Source organism: Hesperophylax consimilis, chromosome 22, assembly GCF_061612785.1.
Source record: "Hesperophylax consimilis isolate HC1 chromosome 22, BYU_Hcon_1.0, whole genome shotgun sequence".
Classification (NCBI taxonomy): Eukaryota; Metazoa; Arthropoda; class Insecta; order Trichoptera; family Limnephilidae; genus Hesperophylax; species Hesperophylax consimilis.
This window is the reverse complement of record NC_142857.1, coordinates 19,012,547-19,032,006: the sequence shown is the minus strand read 5'-3', so window position 1 is coordinate 19,032,006 and position 19,460 is coordinate 19,012,547. Positions and strand designations below refer to the sequence as shown.

Below are 19,460 nucleotides of genomic sequence, written 5' to 3'. Positions count from 1 at the left end.
AATTTATTTTGGTAAAAAAACTGTCATTTTGTGGTTTGACATATTATTAAATAAAAAAAACAGATTGTTTGAAAACCACAAATTATTGTGCATTTTATTAATACCGACCGGTTTCGCTTCGTAGAAGCATCTTCAGGGTTCAAAATTTAATTAATCAAAAATACAATTTACAGAAAAGCGGACATGGCAACAGACTAAATAATTTAGAATCCCTCGAAAGAAAGAAAGCCATTAAAAACAATACCCAAATTATCAATAATCAGTTAAATGTGTCTAATATAGTGTTTTATATTTATTTAAAAAAAAAACTCTTTCTTCGATTTGATAGGTCCCTGCGTAAGGACTTACAATTGGGATATTTCTTTTCTGAAGATAAAAAGACTGGGCAATCACGGATCTTTGATATCAAACATCTCAATACGGAGTATAAAAGCTCCGAATTCATAATGTAACCCCCCTGCAAGGAAATGGCTTTGATTTTAGGGGTAGTTTGAGGCAGATTATCGCCAATCAGAAGCCGTATTGTGTGCACAGCGTGGTTCAGTATCACTATTGTAGAAAATTGATGTATTTTTCAGATTGTTAAGATTTGTTTGGGCTTGATGAAGTCTTCAATAACAGACGCAAGGTTTTTTTTTTGTTTTTACTACACAAAACTGCATTTCACTTTATTTAATGTTACAAAGAGTTAAATTATTCCCGACCCGCACAAAACACTTTTACTAATGGTCTGTAGACCATAATGACTGCTTGTTACTATTTTATAGGAGAGAAGAAGTCTGAATCCAGTCGGCGAGGCTTTTTATAATCTAACCAAGTAAAACACATTGACAAGCTAATTGTAAAAAAACACTGTCAAAGAAAGCCAATTGATAAGGCAAACCATCTGTTTTATCTGTTAGCCCTAGTTTTACCTCTGACTGCTCGGTGCTAGGCAGGAGCCTGTAAAGTAACTGTTGGTGAACCTTGCTAATGGTTCGTACATTTTTAACACAGATAATAAACGTAAATTAGAAGGCATACAATATAAGATGCAAAAGAAGCAGGACATATACTCGTATAGGTTTTGTTTTTATTAATTTTGACTTCACTTTGTGACGTCATTTTAATCTAAATAAAATAAATAACATTGTATCACCATTTAATCAAAAGGACCAACATTTTGAAAAACCATTCGAATGTTTATGATAAAAAAATAATTATGTATACGTTAATTTTCATTGTACGTTTATCATGACGAAGACACCATTGGTTTTGAAACACGTCGATCGTTTTTGATTATTTTATTTAATTAGTATAAATTCGTGTGATTCTTTATAGGAACCCTAATTTTATAGGATGCATTATTTTGGAGTGTAGATCCAATTTGAATATTTCGAATAAAATTATGAGTACTGTAGGTAATAATAGTATGCTCGTCGTGAGAGTGACTATTTTCTGGTTCAAACGAATTTGTATATGATGTAATATGTATCAGGAAGAAATGACATCACAAATTTTAATTTCGATCAAATGGTGTCAGGCAGAGTAAGAAAGACAAAGCGCTTGCTAAATGGGATTGAATAAAAAAATGATACAAGTCAGTAGCGACATCGTGGAGGTCATTTCTAGTGTGAATTATATGTTCAGCGTTTGTGACCAATACAAATATAGTGGGATAGCTTTTCAATAATCAGATTTCCATCAATATTTGTCACATCGAACGGCGAAATATAATTTTTGTATCGACACCAACTAGACCAACAATCCTTGCGGATAATGCGATCTATACTAGTTAAAAATTTGACTTTGTAAAATAGCGAAATATAAAAATCGATGTCTTGAAATATACGACGCGACCAGTTTTTGGAACAAACGAATCCACAAACCTACGTATGAGCAAAATTCATAATGAAAAAGCTGATTTGTTTTACATTTTCTTTCGTGTTTGATGTTCTGAACGTCTTACTAACTATTTTCTTAAAACGGGACTCATAGATCAATACAGTAATATATATAGTTATAAGAGACACACGTACGTAAAATCGTATAATAAATTTAAACATTTTACCCTGAAGCGATGTCACAATTCCTTCAAAGCCTTATGCTATTAATATCACCGGATCAAAGCCGATAATTCGCCGTAGATACAATATCTGTGTTCTCCTTTGCCGTCTGAAAAAGCCCACCCTTTGTAAAAAAATGGCAAATTAATTCATTGCCCAATTTGGGGGCGGAAAAATCACTCCGATCAACATCGACTCAAACGTTTTGCTGCTTAGAGCGACTTCAAAGGAATATAGCTTTCGCAAGGTATGCACAGTATTTTTTTCTAGAAAGTAAAATATTAATAAATAATCGACGCCAGAAAACGCGTTTTTTTATGTCAATATGTGGAGCCAATGGCATCCCCAATTGAGTTATGTTGTGAAGCTGAAGGTATCGGGTGATTAAGTAGATGGGGAAGGGAAACGTGGCGAAGTACTTGCCCATTTAGATCTGGCTTAAGCCATTTCAAAACCAATAAGATTCAATCAATCAAGGTTCCAATCTCTTCCCATCGTTAGCTTGATTTTATTAATACGCCCTTAAAAAAAGTGAATTATTGAATTTAATTCCTTAGCATCAATAATTTGTAACAGTTGATTTTCCTTTTAATTCCGATGTTAGCAAACCTCCAATAGGTTAAACACCCGAAGAGAAAATAGCGTCACAACTGTCATTAGAGATATACAACTAAAGTAAAATATTTTTTGGCAAGTTTTAGATTTACGGAGATATTTTTAGATTCACCTAGATTAAAAATCTCGAATCAAGCATAGGAATGTTTGAACGATTTAAGCTCTGAGGGTATTATCTTTAGTCATTGGATTGAAACGTAAAAATGGCTAAAATAATCAGAGATAAAAATAATTTATTAAATGACATCAAGAAACTGATAATCCATGTAATAGTAATATTGCTCTATCTGACAGGAATTTATAAGTTAACGCAACTTTTGTCAGTTTGCAATGTCATTTTCATAATGAATTAATCTATATATATAAAAAATGTAAATATTCATTTGTTCAAAATCTTAAATCGATTGAAATTTCGACTTAACGTTGCATTCGAATACGCATGTGTTTTTATAAACCTATATTATATGATTATATATATGTCACCTGTGACAGGTAAAATGATGTTTTTTAAACGGCGCCATCTGTTGGACGTAAAAGCAACACGCGCTATTGTTTCTCTATCTTTGCAGACAGACTGAGCTACATCAATGCATGGCGGGGTAAAGCTAGTTAATTAATATAATTGAGCAATGAAGATTTATGAGGTTCTATCTAGTTAAGAATTTTTTGTGGTAAAACAAATTAATGTAACTTAAAATCAGTATTGTATGCACAACCATCAGATGGTAATAGTAATAAGGCCAAATGATTCGCAGTACTAGTTAGTTAGGCACATGAAAGGGTTTTGTTATAAGCCCTAGCTAGTTAGAGGATTATGAAAAAATCCTTGAAATAAAAAAAAATAATAATTTGTATTCAATAAAAAACCATAATTCAAATCACAAGGGCAGCAGCAAGAAGTTCTTAAACTTGTATTAGAAAGTCCTGTAAAAGCCACAACAAAGATATTCTGCGATATCCCATAACCACCGTTTCGCAGTTTCCATCGGCTGAAATTGAATAATGAAAAAATCGCTGCAAAGTTTCGGGCGAAGCTATGAAAATTTGATTAAAAAATTCACGATATTATGATATTTACCCCTCGCTTCTTCTTTGATACCCTCCCCAACCTATTGTTCCCACCCCTTCTATAGCAGGGGGTGGGTTTCGGTACATTTTACAATAAAATCATAAAACGATGTCCTCCATTGTGTTATATTATTGTGTTTTGGCTTGTAAACACAAATCATTGATTGTTTTAAATACAATGCTATTTATTTTTTGGTGGAAATAATTTATTTTTGTTATTTAACCCGTTTTTCGGCACTGGGGAGAAATGTACCTACATAAATACATACCGGAAGAAGACAATTTGTAATACATGCTTTTCATTTGAAAAAATCACACTTATAATTTTAAAAGAAAAATATTTCCAATTCCTAGCTATTTCCATTTAATACCATTTATGTGCGTTTTTAATAATTACACTTTGTAATACATATATTGACTTAGTTAAATATAAAAGCCCCGATAAAACTTTATATCAACGAAACTTGGTTGATGTCATTTATTATTTCATTAAAGTGGTGTATTTCATAGTGGGATTAATAATGCATTGGATTGGTGCATTAAAAACTGAGTTTATTGATTTATCAATACGGTGTATTAAGAAGTGAGTTTATTAATTAATTAAAGTGGTGTATTATAAAGTATGTTTATTAATTTATTTAAGTTGTGTTTTACAAAGTGGGTTTATAAATTAATTGAAGTGGTGTATTACAAAGCGGGTTTATTCATTTATTAAAGTGATGTAGTGCAAAGCGTGTTTATTAATTGACTATGGTGATGTATTAAAAAGTGGGTTTATTCATTAAATATTAATTTAATTAGTGTTATTTCACAGCTTATTAATTAAAAAAATAATATTTATACATGGTTTTCCAATAAGAGGTGTTATTTTGAATAACCCGCTATTTCGGTAGATGTTACTTTTGAAGCTGTCATTTTTTGACATTTGACAAGTAGAAACTACGCCATTAATAAAAATGGAACGATACACGCTTCAACAACGCATTGAAATTATTAAAATTCACTTGCGTGAATCAAATGCAAATCATCTTGAGTGATGAGGCCCATTTCCACCTCGGTGGCTTCGTCAACAAGCAAAATTGTCGCATCTGGGGCTCGGAAAACCCAAGAGTTATTGTTGAAAAGCCTCTTTATTCTCAACGTATGACTGTTTGGTACGGTTTATGGTCCGGCGGAGTCATTTGACCTTACTTTTTCAAAAATGAGGCTGGAGCAACAGTTGCGGTGAATGGATTGCGCCATCGAGAGATGATTAATGATTTTTTATGGCCGGAATTGGATGGTATTGATATGAACAACGTTGATGAAACCATTGATCTTTTACGATTGAATATCAAAATAACACCTCTTATTGCAAAACCTTGTATTATATCTGCGGCACTTTGCAGAGTGATACTCGCAGTGTCGCCCTGGTGCAAGACCACCAATCAGATTTGAAGCGTTTGTCGTATTTGACGACTAGATCTGAAGCCAGGTCCCTTCCCACCTTCCTCCTCCTCATTTCCTTCTCTTCTCCACTACCTTCAGCCTCACAACATATCTCAATTGAGGATGCCATAGCTTCACTGGTTCCAGACAGTTGGATACAATTTGTAAATTATGTGCCTTAAACATTTACGCTGCAATTTGATGTGAATGTTTCATGTAATTTTATTTGATATCTTAAAAAATTACTTACATATAAGATTGAAATCTATGCCAATTATGAATTTTCTGCAAATATTAATGTTATTTTATTACAAGATTGGATAAGGGTGGTTACTGGGCAGTGGGGGGATAGGTTTAGAATAAAGAGACAGAGGAAGGGAATTGATGGAAAGGCAAATTGAGTGGTCTTGTTATATAAAGGTGACCAGATAAAGGAATTGTATTCAAGAACGCTTATATTAATCTGTTATATTTATATCATATTTTCTCTAGCTTGCGTTATTCAAACGTGCTAACATTTCTCTTCGTATATTCTTGTTTTGTGTTCTCGGATTAATACACAAAACAAATCAGAGTTTACGACGTTGTCGGCTTGCAATATAATCATTCATCGACGATCCGCGGAAGTTGGACAAAGTTTGATGAAGTTTAACCACCCTTCCTCTTTCTCCTCTCCCCCTCCCGGCTCGTGTATCCGCGTGGTATTGTTTATCGGCAAAACTTACTTCACCCGCTTTGGGTGAAACGGATATAATTCATATTTATATTGTAGTATGTATTTGTATCAGCGGGGGTTAGGTATCATAATATTGTTTGTTTTGCTGTAATATTAAGGATATTGTGAGTATATGATTTGATGATACAAATAGTAAAGGTGTTAAGTACGATTGGGTTGTGGATAATTTATTAATATTGGATGTTACAAAGTTCTACAGAATAGTGGAAAACATGTAATTAAATTATATTTAAGGTTATTCTCTTCATAAAACAGTCGATCAGTTATGGATTATATTTACTTTTTTCCAGAATGCAATCTAGTCTCTAAGCGGGTACCAGATATCAATATTTTGGGAAGCAGTTACGGTTAAGGTTCTCAACCAGCAATCCGGTCGTAAAAATTTTATTTTAATATTGAAGAACAAGATAATATATCCAATAAACCAAATATATCCCAAATTGGAAATTACTTGATTACCGACGATATTGATATCAGCGGCGATTTGCGAAGAACTTTTTAATCATTGAAGAAGAAGATAATACTAATAAATCTAAACGAAATATGAAACAGAACAATCAAAAGATAACGGTCACGACTAGCAATTGAACCCAGGGTCTCTTGACTTACTGGGACATGCGTCTTAAACCACTTTACCATTGGGACCTATTTATTAAGCGTCATATTTGTCGATATCTTATTTGTCTATATCTTATTTATCGATATCTTACTGTCGATATCTTATTTGTCGATATCTTATTTGTCGATATCATATTTATCGATATCTAATTTGTAGATATTATTTGTCTAAATTATTTATCGATATCTTATTTGTCGATATCATATTTTTCCTTATCTTATTTATAGATTTAATATTTATCAATATCATATTTTTCGATATCTTATTTGTCCATATCTTATTTTTCGATATATTATCTGTCGATATCTTATTTGTCGATATCTTATTTGTCGATATCTTATTTGTCGATATCTTATTTGTCGATATCTTATTTGTCCTTATCATATTTATCGATATCTTATTTGTCTATATCCTGTTTGTGGTTATCACATTTATCGATATCTTATTTGTCGATATCTTATTTGTCGATATCTGATTTGTCGATATCTTATTTATCGATTTAATATTTATCGATATCATATTTTTCCTTATCTTATTTATAGATTTAATATTCATCAATATCTTATTTGTCGTTATCATATTTTTCGATATCTTATTTGTCCATATCTTATTTTTCGATATATTATCTGTCGATATCTTATTTGTCGATATCATATTTGTCAATATCTTTTTTGTCGATATCTTAATTATCGATTTAATATTTTTCGATATCTTATTTGTCGATATCTTATTTGTTATATTCATATTTGTCATATTTTTGATATCTTAACCCATCCCGCTTGACCGTTGGGACCTATTTATTAAGCGTCATATTTTTCAATTTCATATTTGTCAATATCTTATTTGTCGATATCGTATTTGACAATATCACATTTGTCGATATCATATTTGTCTATATCATTTGTCTATATCATATTTGTCAATATCATATTTAACGATATCATTTTTGTCAAGTGGTACAATATTTTTCGATATCATATTTGTCAAAATCATATTCAACGATATCATTTTTGTCAATACAATATTTTTCGATATCATATTTGTCGATATCATATTCGTTGATATCACATTTGTCTATATCATATTTCAAAATTCAGAATGAACAATATCACCCCGCAACGAATTTTACTAAAATTATATTTATAAATGGTATTTCACAATTTATTTATTCGAAATACTCTCAGTGTGGTAAATACGCTCAAATACTGGTGTAAGACCATTATTCAGAATTGAAACGTTGCTTGAAATGGCCTACGTCGTTATTCCTTTTCCCCTCTGTTTCCCTTCTCACTACCTTTAGCCACACAACATACCCCAATCGAGGATGCCATTGTCTAACTGGCTCCAGGCGGTTGGGATCAATGGGACTCTTGTGCGGTATTTACACATATATTTTTTTAAAGTTACGCTTCAAGATAAAAGATGAAAATTCCTTGATCTTCTCTCAGGATTCACATCTCACAAAATTTTGAGTTAATTAGTAGATCCAAAAATACTCCCTTCACTGATAAAGTGAAAAACAAAAAACGCTCTTTAATTATTTACTATGACCAAAGCTCCTACAGACCAAAACCTCATAATACAATATCTGGATATAGCTTTTACTTACCTACAAATATAGATATGGGTTACAACTTCCCAGCATCCCCCGCCAGATCTAATAAGTAATCACAATAAATAATAGCTAGTAATGTAGTAAAATAACGAGTTATAAATTATGTTATTAGCGGAAAATATGGCAATGGGGTTTGTCTTGGGCCGGAGTGGATATTTCTGTATTGTATTCTCTTAGCTAAGGGTAGCGGGGGTACTTCATAAAGGGTATACCACTTCAAAATCTATCCTAATATAATTACTTTTGGTGATGATTTTTTAAAGTAAATTTTTTTTCTCTTGTCATGTGAGACAATTAATGTCACTTTCTCTGTTCGTATGGGAAATGCAAAAAAATCAACATTTTTTTAAAGATTTCAAACATTCTTAATAAGTTATCGGATAGATCCTTAAAAACTCTATTACTCTTTTGGAAATGTATGCTGTTTTATTTATTTATGTATTTTGTGAAACCCTTTTAGACTAGTTTATCGTATAAATCAGCCTACAAAACATACCAAATATAAAAGGTAGATCCCGAAATACAGTTATATGTACTTTTTTAACGTCCAGCTGGGCTTTTACATGGACTATAAGAACATAATAAACCTAGTGAGCTATCGAAAATTATACACAAAGTTTTGAAAGCATGAAATACCATTAAAGTTATAAATTAAATAATATAAATTAAACAATGTGACAGAGACATAAAATAAAATAGAACAATACTACATTAAAGATAAATCACTAAAACTACATCACCAACCCTACTACAATTTGTACGATTCAAGGAAGTGCTGATAGATTACGCTTAACTTGTTGCCTAGATCATGCATTATATTGGTTAGCGAGTGTGTCATAAAAAAACATGAAGGATTTTGTACGACGTCAATTATTTATTTATACACAATAGCATAACCATCCAGTTTTTTACTGATCACCAACGTATAAACTCACCTAGTAAACTTTTAGATTTATATTTTTATTTTTAACAAAGCTTAACATGTCCGGGTTACGAATAACCTGATAATATTTGGAAATCTCCTAATACTATCACGTCGTGATGGAGGATAAGTCCTCAATTGAGGATTCCATAGTCTCACTGGCTCCAGACAGTTGGATACAATTTGTTAATTATGTGCCTTAAACATTAAAGCTGTATTTTTTCAATTCGATGTGAATGTTGTATGTAATTTAATTTTTTTATAAATGTTTTCCGAAAATCTTTAAAAATAAAATACGTATAATAATAAAATTGGAATCTATGCCAATTATGTATTTTCTGACTCAGGCCAGCCGAAGAATTGAACTCACGACGCGACGCCTAGATGTGATTTTTTTTATCTATTATGTAAGAGTAGAGGATAGCAAAGGGTCAGGCTTAACACCTAAAGCGTTAAATCAACGTACACAAACTAAAAATTTTCATGTTTGGTGAAAGGGTTGAACTACAGACTGAAAAATATAAATATTTACAGATTTTCTCAACATATTGATGTATACATAAAAATTATGTCTGCTGCAGTGTTGCACCCTATTTGGTAGGGGTAGATACTCCTGATATCGGTTTATCACAGGGCCAGAGGGTGGCGGGTAGTGTTTATTGGTCGTTAAGAGTTTTGTTAATTATTGTTGATGGCGGATGTCGGTACCGAATGGAGGACAAATAGAGTGCGGCTTATAAGGGTCATTTACAAATAATACTTATTTCTAAAATTATTATTTTAAAAGGATATTTTACTCAGTGGTATTATCTTATAAGCGTGATTCAGGCATCATTAAAGTTTTGGAGTTAAAACCCTTGGAGAGTCTCTAGAAAACGCTTCCACCCCACACTAAGAGTTTTTTTAGTTCCCTTGGAACACGCGTATTGCTAAAGATTGCAGTGTTCACAATCCTTATAATTCAACACACAAAATAATTGATCTCGAAGCAGTTAAGTGTGCTGGTTCGACGATAGACAAAATGGACCCTGAACCATTCGTATATCGATATATCGCCCCACTGATTTTGCAAATCCATTACTGATAATTCTTTGCAATTTTTCTCTGCAATCCTCTCATTTTAGCTTCTCTAAGGCCAGCATTTTATCGTCGAAGCACCGTTTGATCTACTTAAGTTCCTCAAACCGAATAATCTGACTTCATACATCGTCTTAATAGTTGCATTGAAACATTATGAAATTCTTACTCCTAATTGATTATGACGGGAAAATAAACAGTTTGGCAACACAAATGCAATAACAATCGAGAAAGAAAAATATACAAATATTTCTCAGGTTGCTTCATACTATGGAATTACTAAAGGAGGACCACCAGATTCTTGACAAGCGACGAATCGCAATCATCGATCTTTATAATAATATGAGCTAGTCTTATATTAAAACAGGTAAAAATAATATGTAATAGTCCACATCAATGCTTACCGGTGCCTTTTGAAGTGTTTATCCATGGACCTAAAAAGCCATGTACAGAGAGTATTATTTTGTATGAATGGTATTAAAACCAAATTCACGCTGCGCGGAATTTGCCTGGTAACCATCTTGTATAACAAATTGTTGAAATGATTTGTATGACTTTTATAACTTTATTTTTGTGTTGTTAATGCAGTCATAAAAGTGAAAGTAGGTTTTGACAATTTTCATACATCTTCTCCCTCACCCCGTGGCCTAAAATTGTTCTCGAAAAACTCAGTCCAGAGATTTTTAGGTACATATGTTTACCCATGCTTTCGCGTGCAATAAAATATAGCAAAAACTGCAAACACCAACAAAGCGTGCGATCACTTCAGTGATAACTTTGCAAGAATGATGTTTCCACAGTCTTCGTTAATAAACGGTAACATAACATTAAAACTGCATTGTTCAATATCCGATTCACCCCTGAAAAATATGTATAAGAAAATATCAGTCCTTATACTTTGCGGACCGGGAAAAAAACATTTGGTAATGGGCATCCCACCCCGGCTGTTAATGGACATGTCTGGACAGTGTTCTTCTCCCTTCTACACCCTTCTTCTTTTCTTCCCTTCTTATCCCAGCCCTAGTTCATCCCTTCACTTTCTAATTCATTCCTCCACCCTTAACACACTACCACCTCGACGGGGCTATTTTGTGGGGATTGTTGGACTGTTTATGAACTTATTTAGAGTTTATTTTATTGATTATTTAAAAAATTATATCAAATTAATATTTACTACTCGGTTTCGAAAAACAAAAAAATATTCAACAATTTATGTCAGCCCCAAAATAATTGACAGTATTATAAAGATGAGACGCAGCGGTTTTGTATATTACCACATATTCATACTGTTTACTTATAGGGTCATTATTCCGTGTTGCGCTTCCTCCGTCTTTAACCGACATTTTGGATATACGTAAATTATGGTAAAGGTTGTAGTGTGCGTTGGCTAAATAAGGAGGAAGCGAAACACGGCATAATAACTTAAAAAATAATTTTAGTAATAAGTTGCTTCCAAATTTTTGCAGTTAAAATCTCAAATCAAATGTATTGTAGAACTGTTATTTATTTAATTTTCTAAAATTAAAAAAAAAAAAATTATTAACTTGATTTTAACAGAACCAAAACCATGGAAGATAAACATATTATTATGAACTACATCCGTTAAAATAATCTGAAACAAGTACTTAAATAACTTTGTACTTTTCAAAATTTAACCAAAATCATGTCTTTATTTGTGTGATTAATATTTTAGTTTAATACGTTATTCAGAAAAGTGATATTGATAAAATGCGCCATAAAACGATCTTCTTTTAAGATTGAGGTAAAAAGTATATCTCAATTGGTAACCGGGTAAATCATCACAATGATAATTCATCACATCTTTAAGAAGTTATATAAAGTCATGGAAAGTGATGAAACAAAAACTTTATTAACTGGGTTATGTAGATTAGGTTAGGTTAGATAAAAAAAAATTTCATCGTTTTTAATGACTTTACATCACTTTTTAAAAGTGTGTTGAATTGTCACTGTGTTGAGTTATCATGAAACCATCTCAATTTATGCATATTTAAGGTTAAACGCAACGCTCGTTATATTCTACGTTCTCCTAGATGGCGTTAATTAATCTATTTTATTTAAATAAACTTTTTGCAATGTATTAAATTACAATATTAAGAAAAAAAATATTTCTTTACGTTCCTACATACGCAATATGAACATGAATAAATAGTTTTGTCCGTTTAAAAAAAAATTAATTTGAGAAAGGCATGAAAATACAGTATTGTTCCGATGATTCAATCGAATATTAATTTTTTATGCCTTTCTTAAACGAATTCAGTTTTTTTAAGGGGCAAAAATGTTTATTCATATTAATATTGCGTGTGTACGGGCGCAAACAAATAATTTTTATTAGTACTGTAAAGCAATACCTTGCAAAAAACGTATTTCAATAAAATAAATTAATTAACGCCATCTATGAACACATGGAATATAACAAGCGTTGCGTTTAACCTTAAGATTAAACACTACGTTCGTTATATATTAAGAAGAATTATTGCTTGCAACCGTACATCCGCACAATGAATAGAAATAAATTAATAGTTTTGTTCGTTTAAAAACTCTCTTTCGAGAAAACCATACAAACATAATATTGTACCGATGATCCAATCTAATATTGTATTTGTATGTCTTTCTTTAAAGTATATATATATTTTAAGAATAAATAGTTTTCAGACAGACATGACTATTTATTCAGATTAATATTGCGTATTTTCAGGCGCAAACAAATAATTAATTATAATATCATAACTTGCATAAACCGTAATTTAATAAAATAATTCAATTAACGCCACCTATGAACGCGTAGATTATAAGTTTGTTAGGCCTAACCCTAAATACATACTATTTATCTATTCGAATTTAACTTTTTTTGGGGATTGAACGAGTGCAAGACTTGAAAGCGGAAATTAATCCACTTTTTGTCATCCGATCGAGCTGAAACTTTGCAGAAAGACTCGTTGTCGATGACAATGCATTCTATTATTGGTGGTAATCACGAATACATATACGAAATTTCTCTAAAATTGGTGACATTACAGTAGTTAATATACGAAATAAATGTCGGTCTTAGCCGATCGGCACTTGGCAAGGTTGGTGGCGTTGTCGACTCCAATTCCTGGGTAGGAATATTCAAACCTTAATCAAATTTTAAAAATATATATGTACAGTTTCTAAAACAAATAACATGATTTAAATTTAAAAAAAAAAGATTTTTACTGGAAGATTTTTTGTATTTCGAGAATCGTATGGACAAATTATAGATAATAGAAAATATCTATTATCTGTGGGTTGAAAGTGGGTTTGGCGCACGAGTACTAAAATGTACTAGAGTCATAGGTAAAAATGGTAAGGAGGAAGGACGGACCGCCAAACAACTCGGTCTTGGCACACACTCCTTGCCTCATTCACATTCACACATCGTCTCTTATATACTCAACTATTATTCTGACTCTGACATGGCCCGACTCAAGTATCTGATTCACGTCATCGTTTCATGTGTTTCTCGGACGTCCCTGACTTTTTGTACCATTCACATTACTTGTTACACTCCAATATTTATTTAATAATAACAACGGTATAAATATACCATAAACAATAAATCAAATACAATGACATCAGAAAGTATAAAATGATCAGAAACTCTAGAATGATATTAAAGTAAGAGATGCAGGTACACGCAAAACTTCTAAGTAGACTTTCTCGGTTTAATTAATATTTATTGAAAATATATGATATTATAGCCTTCTTGCAGTTAAATAGATCCACCACATCTGCTTATCTATTACTAACTTCATGTAATATAGGTATAATTGAGTATTTTCAATGCTCAACCCTGGTATTGATACATTTAAACATTATTTTGGAACGAGTAGCTCGCGCAACTATATGAAATTCATTGAGGTTAAGTAAATTAGGGCTGCCTATACTACCAATTACGATTTTGAACATAAATATTAAGTCGGATATAATTCTTCGATCTGAGAGTTTTAATATTGTAAGTGTATTGAAATTGCACTGAAGATAGTTTCTGTACAACATCATCAAAACGTAGATAGCATAGTGTCACCTTTGCAAGGTTCATTTAATTAGTAATCAATGCAATGTACCCAAGAATTTACATAACATTATGATTATGATCATGATATCATCTTAAAATGTCGGTAAGTAGATGTCTAGTATGTAGGTTAACTTGTTTGATTATTTTGTCAAATGTACCACCAGCCTCTGTGGCCTAATGGATAAGGCATCGGCCTCCTAAGCCGGGGATTGTGGGTTCGAGTCCCACCAGAGGTAAAAATTTTTTAAATATTGTATTTATTAAAACAAATTTTTATTTATATAAAATTTTATTTATATAGAATTATCATAATTATAATGATTTTATTATTTGTATAGCGCCGTTTTGGTGAGAAAATCACCTCAAAGGCGCGAACAACTTAAGATAAAAAAGTATTAAAGATTTGACTGAATCTAATTTTTCAATGTTTCCCAAAAATATTTTACAAAAAATATTTGCTAAATATATCACTAAAAATGACTCAAATATATATTTTTTAAGTGTATGATTAATTATTATAAATTAAATTTAATGAAAATTATTAACTAAATTTGATAATAAAAAGAAAATATATTTTTAAACTTTTAAACTAGACGGATAAGGCTCTCGACTATGAATTCAAATCCCGGCGTGCGTAAGTAATTTTTATTGAATTAATTTGTGTTGTTTCACTATTAATTAATTTAAAATTATTAAATATTACGTACTTATTTTTGCGGTACTTTCCAGAGCTAAGATACTCTCAGTATCGCCGTGATGAAATACCATAATACAGAATTGAAATGGCTTTAACCATGTTTGTTGATCTTAATAGCGAGATTCTCTTCCATCTTCCTCTCCCCCTCTCTTCCCTCCCGTCCCCACTACCTCAAGACTGAAAACATACTCCAATTGAAAGCGTCATAGTTTCACAAGCTCTAGACGGTTGGAAGCAATTGAAACTCTATACGGTATTCAAATAAAAACGTAGGGTTAGTAAATAGGTAATTTTATTTAAGAAAATTGATAATTAATTAAGATGGGTATTTTTAATACCTTTCCTAATAATTTTATAAAATAATTTGAAAAATAAATTTTATAAATACCGTATTTTTGAACATATGCAGTTTAGTGATTTTTTTAAAATTTTCTAATTTCTTCAAATCATTGTCAAACTATACAATAATTACAATAGCGTATTGTCCAAGGTTGATATTTTCAGTTGCGAACTTACCACATACAAGAGGTCCATAAAAGAATATTTCTCTGATGGTTTGTGAATTATGTTTATGTCTCTTTTGTTTATATCTCTATTATGATTGTATTTATATCTATAACCTCTCTCCATAGCTATAGATGAATTGATTTGTAAATTTTTCGTTTTATATAATATTTTGTTTTGTATAAATTTTTTAATTAATTTTCCTTTCTTACAAATTTAATTTACTTATTCCATATTATACTTTCTCAGTAGAGGTAAAGTCACAAGGAGGAAATCATAATTGGTTTTATTTTGGCTTTTATACAAAAACTGATTAAATGTAAACTGTCGATTTCCAGAAAATTAATAAATAAATAAAAAAACGTTTTGAACAAAAAAAAACTGATTTTGTAAAGTAAGATAAAAAAATTTATATAATTGGCACACATTTTTGCGAAAGTATCTTTTTGCTTTTATTACAACGAAAAGGTTCCAAAAATATTCTTCTCCAATACAAAGTTTTTCCGAAAAGCCGAGATAGCTCTGGCCATATTGCATTCACCCGTATCTTCACCGCATCCCTTCTGTTTTTATCTAATAATGTATCTTCCCAGTTCTCTAATAACCCGTGAAATATTATTGCCATATTTTATTGCCCTTTCGTGTTTCTGGCGCATTAATATACCCTTGTATTATTATTTACTGGCCTTGCCTGCTGTAGTACCCATCTTCTTTATTATCGAATATTACATATTATAGATTGATGCGATAGATTATTTTGAATGTATTTGTTTCGTGTTATTGTATTCGTTTATTAGTATTATTGACTGTAGTAAAATAATGATAATATACCATGTTTCTTCGCGTAATGATGCTAATAATTGTTGTTTCTCCGGGTTTATCTCACAACTCTCTATTGACTGTAGTAAAAATAATGCTAATATACCATGTTTCTTCCAGTAATGGTGCTAATAATTGTATTAATAACCCTCCGGATTTGTCTCACAACTCTTTAAATAAAACTCTGGGGTCAAAAAACACTTTGTACTGTATTGTGATATTGACAATGTCCAAACTGCTCGTTATACTAGAACCTAAGGACATAATAATAATAACACCTCTTACTAATCCCTTTCGCTAATACAACTTTTGGCCAGAGAAATTTTAGATATTTTGCAACAAGGTTATATAATGCTCTCCCACTAGCCATTAGACTGAACACATTTTTTTGAAATATAAAACAGACACCAAGTCTTGTATCATTAGCCAAGACAGATCCAAGATCTAAAATTTTATAAAAACCACTTTATAAGTATGTACTTCAACCAGGAGCTGACTAACCAATTTATCATTACTATTATTATTCTGTCTAGACACAGGTATATACTAGTAAAACAGACATCGAAAAAACACCTGTAAAAAAACTTTATATTGATAATTTTTTTTTTAAATGAGCTCCGATGGCTTCTTTTGCAGGCGGTAAGAATTACTCTGTACCTCTCGACCTTAAGATAGCAATAGTATTTATTAACGTCTCAACCAATTCCTGCATTATCGACAGCTAAGTGCCATCTATGAGTAACTTTTAAAACTACTTTCTAGTTGAATTTTTGAGTAACCTCTTAAACTAATATCTATGATATCACAATGATGACTCTAGGGCAAGGCTGCCCAACCTTTTTAACAGTTGGGCAAAATTGACGATTTTAAAGTCACTGGCGGGCCACTGACTACTGACGGTTATTATTTTTGTTACCTAAGCTTTTTTAAAGTCTTGTTTTATGCAACAAACAAATAAACATATTGAAATTTTATTTTCGTTTATTAAAATAATAAAATAAATGACATCTACTGCCAAATAACGAAACAACATTTTATGTAACAAAAATTTGAAATTTCAAAATTCCATGTAATTGGTAGAATCAATGTGATTTCTGACATTGTTTTTGTTATAATTATCCTATGTTAGGAGTCAGTTCAGATGTTGACAGTAGCAACAAATCGGACATATCTTGCCCAGTTAGAGATGTGCGGTATTTATTTTTTACAAAATTAAGATTAGAAAAAAACTTTTCAAAAACATACTCGTACGTTCTTCTCTAAATTCTTCTGAAGAAGTTTGTGAATTTGAAAATATTTTTTCTGCAAAAAGGTTTTTCACTTCAGAATGATTTTGCAGTTCAGTGAGTTTCAACTGGATATTGGCAGGATAACTAATTATTTCAGTCAAACTGAAAGAATTAACAAACAAAAAATTGTTTTGTACTTTAAAAGTCCTGGAATCTGCTTTCAAACGACTGTAATAAGCATCTAATTTTAGCTTTTTACTTTTTGGTGACAATATTGAGCTTCTATTTCAAATCTTTGAGTATGGAAAAAAATTATTGTACTCGTATATTGAGTATGGGGAATTTACGTCTGTGAAGAACTTTCGAACGTATGTAATTTATGTAGCGTACTAGCGGCTCCATTATATCATTCAACTTTATATCCTTTGCACACAACGCCTCCTGGTGGATGATGCAATGATACGAAAATATTTTTCGATCCAAGTAATTTTCAAATTGGCGGGTATTTTGTTTAATATATTTTTTCACCTGAAAACAACCAACTTTATTTTATATGAGAAAGGCATTTTAAGTGCTAACTCTCTCACTAGATGGCGTCGAGACAAATTGTCTACATTTTTTGGTGAAGATACTAGAACTTGTCAAATATTAATTATTATTTTTTTGGTAAACTAATGTTTAAGACAAGATTTTTTTATGCATAGCACAAAGGGTAACAATTATTTTATAAGCAATAATTATTAGCCTGAAATACTACGCCAACGGGACGTTGGCGTCATGTATTTTTATCAGGAGATTTTTCAATGTGGATGAGTGTTTCAGGCTAATAATTATTGCTTATAAAATAATTATAAGTAATTATTTTATAAGCAATAATTATTAGCCTGAAACACTACGCCAACGGGACGTTGGCGTCATGTATCTTTTATCAGGAGATTTTTCAATGTGGATGAGTGTTTCAGGCTAATAATTATTGCTTATAAAATAATTACTTATAATTCGTTCACGAAGCCTTGCTCTAGGGTTTCCTTGAAAACTGTTCATATATCATATTCCGTTGTTTACTTGTTATTATTATTTTCATTGTGATTAGGAATAGACATCTACCCTGTTTTTCAAAAGTGTTCAAAGGGTATTTCAAATCTCTCAATATTTTGAACTCATCTAATTTTTATGCCAGAAGTCCCATTTCCATCTGATCTTCAGATTAGCAGGATGTTGTACCAACAATATTATGTCCTTGCAGCGTGACCTAGCCATTTCCAATATTTGAGTAGTCTCTTATAGTAGGAACGGTCCTTCATTCGCATACCGATTTTCCATCGAATATAAATGACGAAAGTTACGTGAAAAAATCAATGGCTGAGTGGTTAAAGGCGTTGTCTCGGTAAGATAGATCCCGGATTTTATTCCCAATTGTGTAAATTTCCTTTTTGTTTTACTGTGTCTTCTTGTGTTTAATTTTTTTTTGGTTGTATTAAAATGTTAGTCCTAAACAAATAAAGGAGTTGAAACAATGTCAGCTTGCCGTTTTAGCTCGTAAATAATATATTGAATACATTTATAAGTACACAAATCTTGTATATATCAATTAAAATAATAATGATATTGTACTCATATTTATAGCGCGGTTATTGTAAAAAAAATCACCTCAAGGACGATTTGCAATATATTTTCTTTCTCGGGAACTTTGAATAATTAAAACTTAGACATAGTTTACTGTTATCAACGTTTCTGAAATATGTTTTCTATTAAAACAAATTAAAAATATAGTTGTTACATGTGAAAACTGTTGGAAAGACAGCATTATTTGCTCTCGTTTTGTATATTACGTGTGTAAGTTGAGATAGTTGCACCATGAAATTGTAGGGAAGATAAAATTATAATTGGCAAAATAATGGTCACAAAACTTATCAAACTTATTGGTATTACTTAAATTGTTTAATACACAAGATCATTTACATAACGGGAGAAAAAAACATTTAAAGTCTACAAAACCCGTTAGAATCGATAGCTTGTCAGAATATTT

General features: G+C 31.2%; 1 non-coding gene across 1 annotated transcript; it reads left to right on the top strand.

Annotated features, from left to right (window-relative positions):
• Nucleotides 1-14,345: 14,345 nt before the first annotated feature.
• TRNAR-CCU (transfer RNA arginine (anticodon CCU)) lies at nucleotides 14,346-14,418 on the top strand. The gene has a single exon. It is a non-coding gene; the product is annotated as a tRNA-Arg (tRNA).
• The last annotated feature ends 5,042 nt before the right edge of the window (nucleotides 14,419-19,460 follow it).